We start from the raw sequence: 14,007 nt of genomic DNA on the forward strand, positions 1-14,007 counted from the left end.
TTCTGGCTTGGTCCCTTCTTCACCACTACTGATTGGGGTAGCGATAGCATAACTGCACTTGCCGCCCCTATTCGTCTGTCAGTCTCACCATCCCTTTTTCCCTTCGACTTGAGGCAGTATCTTACCTCCCACTCAGAAAGGACAGTCCACCTTTTTACTACTGATGAAAATAAATTGGAACTGCAATAAGAGTAAATTCCATAAGACGTTAAGATGTTTTTCTTCATACTGAGAACTGCAGACGCGTGGAATAACTGACCTGACGGTGTGCTGGACAATAGGATGTTTTGGAGGAATTAGGTAGGTAAGAGTGGTGAGTTTTGTTGGGCTGAATGGCCTGCTTTCATCAGAAGTTATACTAACGTTCTAAAGTCCATATTATGAGGAAACAGAGACTCTTATGACCATTAAGAATGTTGCTGAAAACTGTCAACATTTGAGGACAAACCTTATATTAACAAGCTCATATTAACATGCGTTTTTACAGATTAGTGAAAAGTTAGTAGTTGTTCACGGTGTGAAGGGAGGATGGGTAAGCACAAGTGAGTGAGGGTGGCCAGTAAGTAAGGTACAAGTGATATTTAAGACATTAAATTATACTCACCATCCTTCTCCTAATATTACAACAACAACGTTGTCAAAAAACAATTAAACATTAAATCTGTACCCTTGTCTTTTATGTTTCTGCTGCTGTATGCATCTGACTTTTTCCATTGGATTATTAATCTAATCTATACTAATAAAAGGCAAAGCCCTCACTGACTCATCACTAATTCTCCAACGTCCCGTGTAGGTAGAAGGCTGAAATTTGGCAGGCTCATTCCTTACAGCTTACTTACAAAGGTTGGGCAGGTTTCATTTCGAAATTCTATGCGCAACGGTCATAACTGGAACCTATTTTTTTGTCCATATACTATAATAGACTTCTGCTCGATAGCCATGGGAGGCGGAGTTATGCCTCCCACGTAATATAGTGCCTGCCCATATAAGGCTGCCCGTCAGCGGCAATCCAATAGAAACACTGCCGCTAAATATTCACGGGTGAAGGACTGTGCTTATGCAGATGAAGATGAGATAGTCAGGGATAGACTAGTGTTTGGCACAAACTCAGCGAAAGTGCGAGAGAAACTTTTAAGTGCCGGGTCTGAGCGAACATTAAATAAAGCAGTGGACATCACAAGAGATGGCACCAGCACAGCTGGGAACCTTCGATGCATGTACACTGCTCACGTGAACTGCTCACGTGAACAATTGAGAACGCAAAAAATATGAAGCGTGCACAGACTGCGAAAAAAGCAACAGTTCCAAAGAGTGCTGAACAAAAGAATCGATGAATGAAATTACACAATTGAGAAGGCAGCTGATTGAAAAAATATGAGAATCAAATCCTTGATGCGCAACACTCATTATACATAGAATCATATTCATAAGTGCAGCTACTGCGAATGGAAGAAACAAAGCACACGGTGGAAACGCATCGCTACTCTTTGCATTATTTCACAGTAAAACTATTTCAATATATATATATACATACACAAACATATATATATATATATATATATATACATACACATACATATATTAGCGCTTCCCGATTCATTTTACCCTTTCATCCCCTTGGTTTGAGACGTATGAAAAAATATGCGGTTAACGCAGAAAGACAGCTCACCAATTAAAGCTTTATGAATAATGGATACTTTATTAGATGAACGGTAAAAAGTAAGAGCGAGGGGAGGGTGACTTATTGAGGCACGCAGGCGAAACCACAATAGGATGCGTGCTCGATGTAGTGCACGTCAACTCGATCTGAATTGCGCAATCACATTCGAAAAAATCTATCTTTTCTAGTTCTATTTAGTCGACACAAATATCTTTGGTTGGAATGTAAGGCGAATTTACTCTTTACATTTCTATGGCGAAGAAAAATGTATGCAATGATGCCCACATTTAACTTACATTCCTACCAAAGATATTTCTGTCGACTAAATAAAAATTCCTTCTATCTAAAATTTAAATAGAACTTGAACAGTTATGATAGTTCATAATATCCACGCAGACTTGCACTTAAGAGCGGGACTCATCCATTTTAACAAACAGCGTATTGCACTGATACGAAATAGCCTGCCCATTTAATTATTTAGGAATGGATAAATAAATTAAGATTTTGTACTCAAAGAATGTGCAAGTCAACTGGCTGGTGTCCTCACAGACATCTTCAACACATCTCTGAGCCAGTCGTCAGTCCCAACATGCTTCAAGTCGACCACCATCATACCAGTGCCAAAGAAGTCATCAGTGACATGCCTGAATGACTACCGACCAGTTGCACTCACACCAATCATAATGAAGTGCTTCGAAAGGTTAGTCATGTCACACATAAAGACTAATCTCCCTGCCTCCCTTGACCCTCTTCAGTTTGCATACCGCTCAAACAGGTCAACTGAGGATGCCATATGCTCTGCCCTTCACATCTCCCTGACACATCTGGATAAAAAAGACACATATGTCAGGATGCTATTCATAGACTTTAGCTCTGCCTTCAACACAATCATCCCTCCAAAGCTGGTGGTAAAACTGAGCAGGTTGGGCCTAAACACCACCCTCTGCAATTGGATCCTGGACTTCTTGACAGAGAGGCCCCAGTCAGTTCGGATGGGCTACAACACTTCCAGCATCATCACACTGAGCACTGGAGCACCGCAGGGCTGTGTGCTTAGTCCACTGCTCTTCACCCTGCTGACTCACGACTGCACAGCCACGCACAACACCAATCACATCATCAAGTTTGCGGATGATACGACGGTGCTGGGACTGATAAGCAGGGATGATGAAAGAGCATACAGAGATGAGGTGAAATGGCTGTCCGCATGGTGTGAAGACAACAATCTATCTCTCAATGTCGACAAAACAAAAGAGATAATCGTGGACTTCAGAAAATCACGTCCTGCCCACATCCCGCTCAGCATCAACGGTTTAGATGTGGAGATTGTTAGGAGTACCAAGTTCCTCGGTGTGCACTTAACTGAGGAACTTACGTGGACACATAACACCTCATCACTAATCAAGAAAGCCCAGCAGAGACTACACTTCCTGAGGCGGCTGAATCAAGCACGTCTTCCCCCTTCCATCCTCACCATGTTCTACAGAGGCATCATAGAGAGTGTCCTGACCAGCTGCATCACTGTCTGGTATGGCAACTGCAACATATCCGACCGCAAGCGCCTGCAAAGGATAGTGAAGACAGCAGAGAACATTATTGGGGTGCCTCTCCCTTCACTACAAGACATATTTTACAAACGCTGTGTCCAAGGCCTGCAGCATTGTGCAGGACCCTTACACCCCTCACATGGACTTTTCACACTTCTGCCATCCAAGAGAAGATATTGCAGCATCAAAGCCAAATCTGCGAGGCTGCAGGAGAGTTTTACCCCAAGCTGTTAGACTCCTTAACACCAGGCTGCCCCTGGGACCTTCCACACGGCCTCAACCTCCTCTACAAAACAGAACTTTTATACATGAAAACAAAAACCCGTGCATGCAGTGTGTCACGTCTCAGATAAAGAGGAAGACGAGCTGTTTATTGATGCAGTAAGAAACGAATCGATGAATGAAACCGGTTATCTTTACAACGATTGACAAACACGGAATGTAACTTGAACACAACACATCCTACAAATACGAACCTGATTGAAAGAAATAATGAGAATCAAATCCTTGATGACAGCAACACTCATAACACTCACAAAACAATTACTGTATATTGACAATCATGTTACGTTATTTTAAAATGTTCCCTTTTCTTTTTCATAACTTCTTTAACACACTGCTTCTCCGCTGCGAAGCGCGGGTATTTTACTAGTATATATATATATATATATATATATATATATATATATATATATATATATATATATATATATATATATATATATATATATATATATATACCGATCTACATACTCTCAAATAGACAAACCACACACTGTGGGCAATGGAAGAGGCTTCGCCTCTAGCTGGACGTCCGAGGTTCGATTCCCGAGAGGGGGTGCACTGAGTATGTACGCCTGATGACCCCAAAATTAGGGTGAAACACGCATCGCGTACTCTTTGCATTATTTCACAGTAAAACTATTTCAATATATATATATACATACACAAACATATATATATATATATACATACACATACATATATTAGCGCTTCCCGATTCATTTTACCCTTTCATCCCCTTGGTTTGAGACGTATGAAAAAATATGCGGTTAACGCAGAAAGACAGCTCACCAATTAAAGCTTTATGAATAATGGATACTTTATTAGATGAACGGTAAAAAGTAAGAGCGAGGGGAGGGTGACTTATTGAGGCACGCAGGCGAAACCACAATAGGATGCGTGCTCGATGTAGTGCCGTCAACTCGATCTGAATTGCGCAATCACATTCGAAAAAATCTATCTTTTCTAGTTCTATTTAGTCGACACAAATATCTTTGGTTGGAATGTAAGGCGAATTTACTCTTTACATTTCTATGGCGAAGAAAAATGTATGCAATGATGCCCACATTTAACTTACATTCCTACCAAAGATATTTCTGTCGACTAAATAAAAATTCCTTCTATCTAAAATTTAAATAGAACTTGAACAGTTACGATAGTTCATAATATCCACGCAGACTTGCACTTAAGAGCGGGACTCATCCATTTTAACAAACAGCGTATTGCACTGATCAGTCCCAACACAAGTCGACCACCATCATACCAGTGCCAAAGAAGTCATCAGTGACATGCCTGAATGAAATAGCCTGCCCATTTAATTATTTAGGAATGGATAAATAAATTAAGATTTTGTACAAATAATGTTTTTCATTTTTCTTCCTTGATGGATTCTGGCACCCCCAGCAACAGTTGCTCGCACCCCAAAGAGTGTATGTATACAGGTATGTATATATTTATATATATGTTTATATATGTGTGTGTATATATGTGTATATGTATATATGTATGGATATATATATATGACAGCAATTACATTGACAATCATGTTACGTTATTTTCAAAATGTTTCCTTTTCTTTTTCATTACTTCTTTAACACACTACTTCTACACACGTCTTAAACAACTATTATCATACACTGCACGGGTATTTTGCTAGTCTAATCTAAATAAAAGCAAAAGTCCATTTTTGATGCAGAATATTACTTGGCAATGCAACACATAAATTTAGATATTAAACTGGCAAAAATGAACATTCGCTTATGTGCATTGGTTTATTAAAAGTATTCACTATGGACAAAAGGAGTCAGCATTAGTAAAACTTGGGAACTGTTAACTTGTAGACTGTGATAGAATTCTGTGGTGGACCGAGAGAAACGAGGAGCTAAAAAACACAGGCAGTAAATGGGCAGACTTGAAGAAAAGCAAGCCCCCTGTGAAAAACATGTCTGGATGGAGCTGTTCAAGCTACCCAAAAGTTCCAGTAATTCCAAACTGTACACACCAGTACTTAAGGTCACGTCACCACCTCACAGACGATTCAAACGGTAGACATCACAGGCAGAGGCTCAAAAGTACGAGTTAGAATGGGGACGACCAGTGACCTCGTAGCTAGTGCTTCCGCTTGGAGTCCTTCACAGTCTATTCATTCATTCATTCACACAGGTCATTAGAGAACAGCATCTGGGAAATCATTAATTGCTATACAGGACAGGATGGGTGGTTTTATTCATTTTTATTTCATAAAACATCTGCTTGAAGGTTTCACTGCTTCTGGAGCAATGGCTACAATTTACAATCTAAATTCTGAAAAGACATGTTCCCTTTTTGTGTCAGTTGCTTTATAACTTGTTTTTTTTTTTTTAACTTCCCTCAAGCAGGATGCTTATCAATGAAGCCCCCTCACTTGACAGCGGGTGACTGCTCTTGGTATCAGCGAGGTGCCCTCCACGGGGGTTAAGTCTTCTGTTAAATCCCAGCCATGTGCTCATCCCCTCGCAAAATAAATCCCCATTCTCCTGGCTAAGAAAATTCAAGTCCCTCCAAGCAGTGACAGCTTTTGAAATACTGTCTGAGGGGAGTCAAAGAGAAACTACCAGTGTACACTTCTGGAGTCAACCCCTATGACGAGGGAAATGGGAAAAAATAAAATAAAATAAAATAAGTGACACAGTAAATAAAAATACAATTTCCTAGAGTGACACCTCCATTCTCTTTGGAGCTGCTGACAGTAATTATTGTAAGGCTCTTCTCATGGACTCCCCCAACAGACTAAAAAGCCACATGCCACCAGTGCCGCATGGAATCGGAGATCTTCTCAAAGGCTGTCGGAGCCTTCAGTGTTTGTGAAAGATGTCTGGCCAAGTCACAGATGTGTTAGATTTTTCTTTCTAGCACTTGTGGTTTGCAATTAAAAAAAAGCATGGAGATAGTCTGGGAAAAAAGCAGATGACAAAACTATGCAGAAGAAGAGGCATCAGCTATGAAAAACAAATTGGAGAAAAGTGCAACAACACGCCAGCAATGAGGAGCTCGGTGTTTCTCTGACGACGCCATCCTTTAATTACCTGCCTTGAAGAAGAAGGAACCATGCTGCTCAGATACTCATTTGTGATAGACTTGTTTGTTTCCTCTATCAGAGTGTGTGTGTGTGTGAGTGAGAGAGAGAGAGTGAGTTCTCTGTAATGCCAACATGTGATTTTTGATTTATTTTTTCACCATTATGGCCTGCATTTTCCAATCATGACTTGGGATGTGGCTTCACTTCAGAGCGTTTTGTAGATGTCCACAAGTCACAGACTCTTCCAGTAAGGTATCCTCTTCACAATATGTTTGTAATCTTCTACAAGTTTTGCTCTCTTACTGTCCCCTAATGAAGAGTCAAGCTGAGTTTCGGAATATGTCAGTTATGCTCAGAAGTTCAGAGCTTCCAGTCTTGTGAAGGCCACTCGGTAAACACGTTACTCCGACTCCATTAATGTCACCAAAGAATACTGAGCATGGAGTCGGGACTCGAGGCATTACATGCAGCAGGACCACTTTTTAGGACAAGCATTGTAGTTTTCTATCAGTTGGCTTACATTTAGCTACTCTTTCAATGGTGAAGTTGTTATTTTTTTAATAAACTAGTGGACTTTGACCTCCTAGCCTCTTTGCAGTTCTGCCGCTCGCATATGGGGATGTGAATGTACAATTTAAACAAATTTGAATTTTCATGTGCAGTGTTACATTTGCATCCACGCCACGTATAACTGCCCGTGATTGCATTTCATTTCTTTCTCTCTATTAAATAAAATGACTTTTTTGAATGTTCGTCTCAGAGATTTGTTAATTATCTTTGCAAAAGCTATTCTAATGGGAAACTATCAACATTTTAAAACAAATGGCATATCAAGATCTCCTTTGGTGTCTGATGTTATCCCCCTGAAGATGGACTACATTGCCTTTCTTGGATACATCCTTCTTTCTACAGTAATTTGTGTGTTGGAAGACCAGACGGTGCTAACGGTTGTAGATATTCTACAGGATATTGTAAGTTGATGTTTTCATCATTTCAGCAGAGTCTATTGATACGCGCTTAACCGATTTGCCCTTTTTGCCTTAATTCATTTGACTTCCTTGTTTGTCGGTGCTAGGATTGCCCGTGTACTCATTTTTTCTGTTGATAACCCTTCATGATGAAATTCTTCAATAAGATTTGGACATAAGAAGTCTTCTTTAATTGGGAACTTAAAGTGAGGAAAACGTAAAAATGTATTAGAGCTGAGAGTGCAAGAAGTGCGTCTGATAAAAGCATTCACACAAATGAGAGGTGAGAGGACTGTGGTCTTGTTTGAAAATGGTTGTAATTTGGACAGGATTTGAAAGAATCTAATGGCAAACGTCACCGTCTCGCGGGACTTGCTTCCAAAGGTTTTAAGTATGACATAACTTGGAATCTCATGTTAAAAGTCTCCGTCTCGCCAGGACTTCACTCCAAAGAGTCTCTTCAAAATATCACGTCTTGTCGCAGGATAAAAAGTCTCGTCTCCCAAGATTTTTTTATTATAATAGAGAGACAAACTTGAAAAGGCTGCAGCTGTAATGAAGCTGTCCTAAATGATCACAAGTGATCTAGTATTCCCTTTATTATTAGATAAACTTTATTAATCCCTTAACATGGTTTTGAACTTTTCAGGCCAGTTTCTTGTTTCTTTTCCTGACCTGGTAGTATTGAGATACTGAATGATACTGTGAAAATGCATTCAATTCAGTTAAAGGTAATTCCTCTTTATGAATTCACTTTGCCTCGAGTTCTGCAATGTTGCGGAAATGTTTGGGAACTTCACCAAACTCATTGAAATCCATTGAAGTCAAAGGAGGAGGACAAACAAAAATGGTTCTTAAGTGTATTATAATGGCATGATGGTCTTTTAAGTGTGTCTGACAGCTGGGTGTTGGTAGTCAACTATGGTGACCTGAACTGTGATGCAGCAGTCCCCATGAAAAAAGTAATAAAATGAAGTGACAGAAACAGAGGAAGCACAAATTATTTACGTTTGCCCTCTCACAGATAACGTTTTTATTAGTACTAACAGAAGTTCCTTAATGCTGTAAAAGTTGTTTTATTTGGTATCCATGATATAAGCATTATATATGAGCTGAGTCAGATGAGTTTTAAACCTTCCATATACTGAAAACTAATAAAACTCACAGACCTGATGGGATTTTACCAGTCGGGTTGAAGGAAATGAAATGAAAAGGGAGAGATATTGGAGGACTGAGAATCTGCACAAGTGACTCCAGTCTTCAAAAAGGGAGAGAAAATCGTCCCTGGTAACTACAGACCTAGAAGTCATAGTTCTGTGCCACGCAAAATTATGGAAACTATAATAAGAAAAGTTCCCATATAAAAATAACATACTAAATAACAGCCAGCGTGAGATTTGAAAGAAAACCTTGCCAAACCAATCTTTTAGATTCTTTTTGAGAAGGCAACTGCAATAGTTTACAACGGCAAAACATACAACAGAATTTGTTTAGACTTTCAGAAGGCCAGTTGCACACCAAAGATTCATTTTGAGAATAGAAGATTTAGGAATCAGAGGAACTCAGGTTGCCTAACCAGCAGAAGATGATGAGTGTAGATAAGAGGAGAATAGGGGAATCGGTGGAGTCCGTCAGGGGTCTGTCATCAGCCCTTTATTTTTTACTGATTTATATTAATAACATTCATTCCAATGTAGTTGGTAAACTTGTGAAATTCACAGATGATACTAATATTGGAGGAAGGAAGCAGAAACACTTCAACAAGACTGGGACAAGCTTCTGAACTGGCTGAATGTTTGGTCAATGCATTTCAAAAACGTGCAAAAGGCACCTCAATTATACATACGAGTAGAGAGACACTGAGCTCTAGGAAGCATCCTCTGAAATGGACTCTGTATGACACAACATTTTCATCATCCAAGAAATGCATAGAAGCAATTATAAATGCAAATAAAATGGTAGGTTATATCATAACAACTGCTGAATAGAAATTTAAAGAACATTGTGCTCAGTATATATCTAATGCACATGTGAGACCAAGACATGTCCTACGGTGACAGACTCGGTTTAGTCTCAAGCAGAGGAGACGGTGTGGGGTCCTAAGTCAAGGACACCAGCAGAAATGAAGGGGAAGAGCATTCACACTCAAGACCAGTGGAGTATGTCTTTACTCAATCAGCTGTTCAATATCTGGAACAAACGACTAAGACATGGAGTTGAAATAGAAACCTTAGAGAAAGAGATATTAGGACAGCTGAGCTATTAATACAACAAATGAGTGACAAATGGACTGAATGGTCCCATCTTGAATGTCAAATTTCTTATGTTTTAAGCAACCAGTAAGTGTAAATCCTGAGGTAAATGAACTGGTGACCACTGGAATACACATGTTGATGACAATACCACCAAGCGGTAGGGGTAAAGTATTCTTTTTAAAACTCCGAAGTGTCTTTGGGATGCACATATCTAAAGATCTCCCAGGAGTGTCTTGGCAATGTGTGCTCACTGCAGAGCCCGAGTATTAACATTTCAAAGCTGGCTGGAGTTTTCATTCAAATTTATTTTTGATTCTGTTTTTAGTTTTATATGTGGCCGGTGGGTGGGAGTTTGGGAAGGTGGTCTGCTGGTTAGCACAGAGGCTCATATGGGTGTAAACGGAATGCCAGTGCAAGGCTCCAATGAGTTACAGCCTCTGAAAGCCCATTGTCTCAAACCCACTAAGACCCTTGAAGGGCCAATAAAAAATACATAGATGTTTTAATTAAGCTTTTCAATTTCTAACATTAAAAGACAGACAGGTCCTGAAAAAGCTCACATTTGCATAGCCTACACATATGAAGATATCTCAACAGGGTAAAAACCATAAAGTGCAGTTTAGATGTGGACTTAAAGTAAGATACATGCTGTTTACTGAAAATCACAGAATTTAAAAGGCTACAAGTGCATTGAGAGTAAACACATGGAACAAAGAAACAAGAAATAATCATCAGCCAATTAGTAAAGGACATTTTAGTCTAATTGCAGAAATGCACGCAGATGGCAAACATGTCAACTTCTTCACATTATGTGATAAAATGTGCCTTGCCCTCATAAAAACTCTGGCTGTGGGGTAGCTGAGCCATACATCCTTGGGTACAAATGTTAGTGTGCGGCCTAAAAGCCTTGCATTTACAAATATTTATTTCGTAAATCAGCTTGCTTAAAAACAAATAAAACCAGACCTAGAAAATTCTACATTTTCAGCAGTCTTTCTAACAATTGAGATTCTATTGTATGGCACCCCCTACCGTTCCTGGTGACTGCTGGTGCTCTGCCCCTTTGCTATAAAAACCATACATCAACATTCTTATTTTAGAGTGGCATCTTTACAAATGGCGGGACTTTGTACCCTCACTTCTGCCATTTCAAAAAACTGTTTGGTTTCAGTCTGTATAGCAAACAGGCCATCGTGCACATACAGTAGTTCATGCACCCTAATGGCTCTGCAATGTACTACTTACTTATTTCAGCCATTTCTTAAACTCCTCATCATCAAGGAGATTGAGCCTTTGCTAATTTAATATTTTGTGTTTAATTTAGGAGTAACACATCAGGTAGGTCAAGCTGAAGGTCTGGGAGAGCGCCTGTTGTATTGACTGGCACAGATTTATTTAGGTCTTTCTTCAAGTAAGAGCCAATCTTAGAAAGTAATGTTTATTGTTAAACTCATTTAAGTGTTTGCTTAATTTCAATAGAATATAATCTTCTCATTGTTACTTAGATTATAGTATAGTCTTTGACTCCCTGTAAATTAACATGAAATAGAACTTGCTTTGCTTTATCTGTAAAAAGGAGTGTTAATTACGCCAGTTTGAAAATAGACGTATTGCTAGCATGGATTGTTAGACAAGTACGCCAATAGGAGATGGCATACAGTTTTCTGACCGTGCTTAACGTGCCTCAAGTTCAACTCTATGACCAAACCAAGAAATGAAACAAGATAAGCCTTAAACAGAACTTTCTTTAAACCAGAACGTTTCTCTTCTTTAATATCATTTTTTCTCTATTTGTGGTGTGAACATCTTTGCTTTGAAATTTGACAATAGCTTTCAAAAACAAAGATACTTGCTCTGTGGAATTATCTGGAACATGTGTCGCACTATTGCCTGAATCATCCGATGACACAAACTAAAAGCTACACTTCACCTCAGTCCACAGAAATTGTTACTAATCTTCTGACATGTTACTAGGAGAAAAGCAGATTCACAACAATAAAATTAATTGCAAGGTGAAAACAAAGGAATTGTTTCCCTAAATACTGTTTTTTCTCCCTTTGTTTCAATGTTTGGTGATTTAGCACTTCATCGTTCACAGAGGTCTTTCCTTCTTTAGTCAAAGCTTGGACATTTTTCTTTGTGTGCCACATTCGACATTGCCAGTGTCGCTCACTGTACAGATATCTGCCAGCTATAAAATGCCAACACCCACTGGAAACCAGAATGCTTAAAGAAAGAGAAAAGCAAACTGAAAAAAGATATAAAGAAAAAACGATGCATTCTGGACCAAGAGGATCTGTCCATGAGCAAATAACCGTGTCACTTTCCATCCACGATACGTCTGCGCTTTCAACTCCCGAAAACACAGACCTCTGAAATCGCTCTCCCACATTGTATACGTCTGGAAACTCTACCTCAGGGCTGTAATGTGCACAGGCCAAAAACACAGACTCTAACTGCGCTCGGATTCGTTTGCTCGTATTACACGGCCCTTCGCTGGCTGGTCCAGCTCATGACGACATCTCATTCCCTGACTGGCTCACTTTCAGAGGAGAAAACTCTATTACAAAATGGTAGACACTGAAGAGTTGCTTTAAGGCGTTTCTTGTGTTGCATACCTGTATGCACCTGAATTGCATTTTCAACAGTTTGAACGCTGCATAACCGTGCCACAGATAAATACTTTATTGACCGCTACAGTTTTGCAATAAATCTCGTGTTAACATCCTGTTAAGGATTTTTCTGCCGATGTGCGCATGCCCAACGTTGGTGAACATCTAGGTCATATGCATTTTTGGTTATTTTAGTTTGGATGCAGATACTTTTGTAAGCCATGTAAAAACACTAGCGTGTATGGAGATCACTTTGGCTTCAAATTACAGATTCTAAATGAACAAAAAAACAACTCATCTGTTCAGGAAGGCTTCTAGCTCTACCTGACTTTATTACCTCCATGTCAAGATGCTCATGTAACCTCTGTGTGTGTGTGTGTGTGTGTGTGCGTGTTCTAGACCATCAATTATGTTGTCTGCTAGGTTTCTCTGAATTTACTATCTTACTCTTCTTTATTTATTTTTATGGTTTAGTACAATGCTATATACTGTTTACCCTGCTGTTTTTTCTTCAGCTCTGTAAAGCGCCTTGAGCATGGGAAAGGCACTATATAAATAAAATGTATTATTATTATTACTTAGTAGTGTGGACGCTGCCATTGATGGCTCGCTTAAACCAAAAATAAAAGTAATCATAGACAGTGTTATGAAAAATAGCATAAGAAAACCTACAACATTCATTTAAGAGAGAAATTCTACTAATCGAAGTTACTTAAAAATTGCATTTAGATATTTTATTATTTACCTCTAAAATTAAGGAAAGGCATGCAGAGAGCCTCAGGTGAACACAAAGTTTTATAAAATCTATTAAAAGGATATTTATATCACAGTGAAAATAATCATGCGATGAAAACAAATTAATGCTTGTCACCAGTGACCCTGAATTAAATTAAGTGGATTTTGAAAATGTATGCTATGCATATTTTGTTTGTATAAAATTAAAGAGGAACAACTGTGCGCATATGTTGTGGTGTAACCCTGCCTGAAGCACATATAAACATTCACTGGGAAATACAAGCTTTGTAAATATTACCCAAACACAATAACCAAGCTGTATTTTGTGTTTAAATAAATATTAGATACTTTAGGAACATAACATCGTATGCTTTGAAGAGAACAGGCCATTAAGGCTAACATGACCATTAAATTGGAATTTGCCTAACACTTAAGTGCGTTCACAGTTAATGTGAGAAGTCCCTACTATGAGAGCTCTGTCTGTCTGTCTGTCTGTCGGTCTACATAAATTAACTCGGCCCCAAGTGGACTGATTTTGCTGACATCTCGAACACTTATTTCTCAAAGAATTTTGTCAAGACAGTTCACCTTTCATTGAGATATCGTGAAGAGATTGCACAGTACAAAGTTTGGACATATGAAACACTCCCACTGAAAACCAGTGCCAAATCTACAAACTCGTCTTCAAAAATTCGGTACAATTTCACCCACAGATTAGCTTACTGTTTCAACTTTACCTTGATAGCCGTTACACAAGCTTGTATATTTTGTATACTTTCCTCTTTTACTCATCTGACGGCCGCTGAGCTCTCCCATACAATGCCAGATCAAGGGCGCGTGTGCAAACAGCTCATAGAGAAGTACGGTCACCATGAAAGTAAATAAAAAAA

At 39.1% G+C, this 14,007-nt stretch overlaps 1 protein-coding gene across 14 annotated transcripts in view; it reads right to left on the reverse strand.

Moving 5' to 3' along the window:
- rbfox3a (RNA binding fox-1 homolog 3a) overlaps nucleotides 1–14,007 on the reverse strand; it is a 976,802-nt gene that overhangs the window by 183,737 nt on the left and 779,058 nt on the right. The window contains exon 1 of one of the 14 annotated variants that reach the window (XM_039740618.1): nucleotides 13,855–13,943. The exons of the other annotated variants lie outside the window; for them this stretch is intronic. The gene's annotated coding sequence lies outside the window, so the exon portion shown is untranslated. Of the gene's footprint in view, nucleotides 1–13,854; nucleotides 13,944–14,007 lie in introns of those variants that run through there. 14 annotated transcript variants of the gene reach the window in all.

Source organism: Polypterus senegalus, chromosome 17, assembly GCF_016835505.1.
Source record: "Polypterus senegalus isolate Bchr_013 chromosome 17, ASM1683550v1, whole genome shotgun sequence".
Classification (NCBI taxonomy): Eukaryota; Metazoa; Chordata; class Cladistia; order Polypteriformes; family Polypteridae; genus Polypterus; species Polypterus senegalus.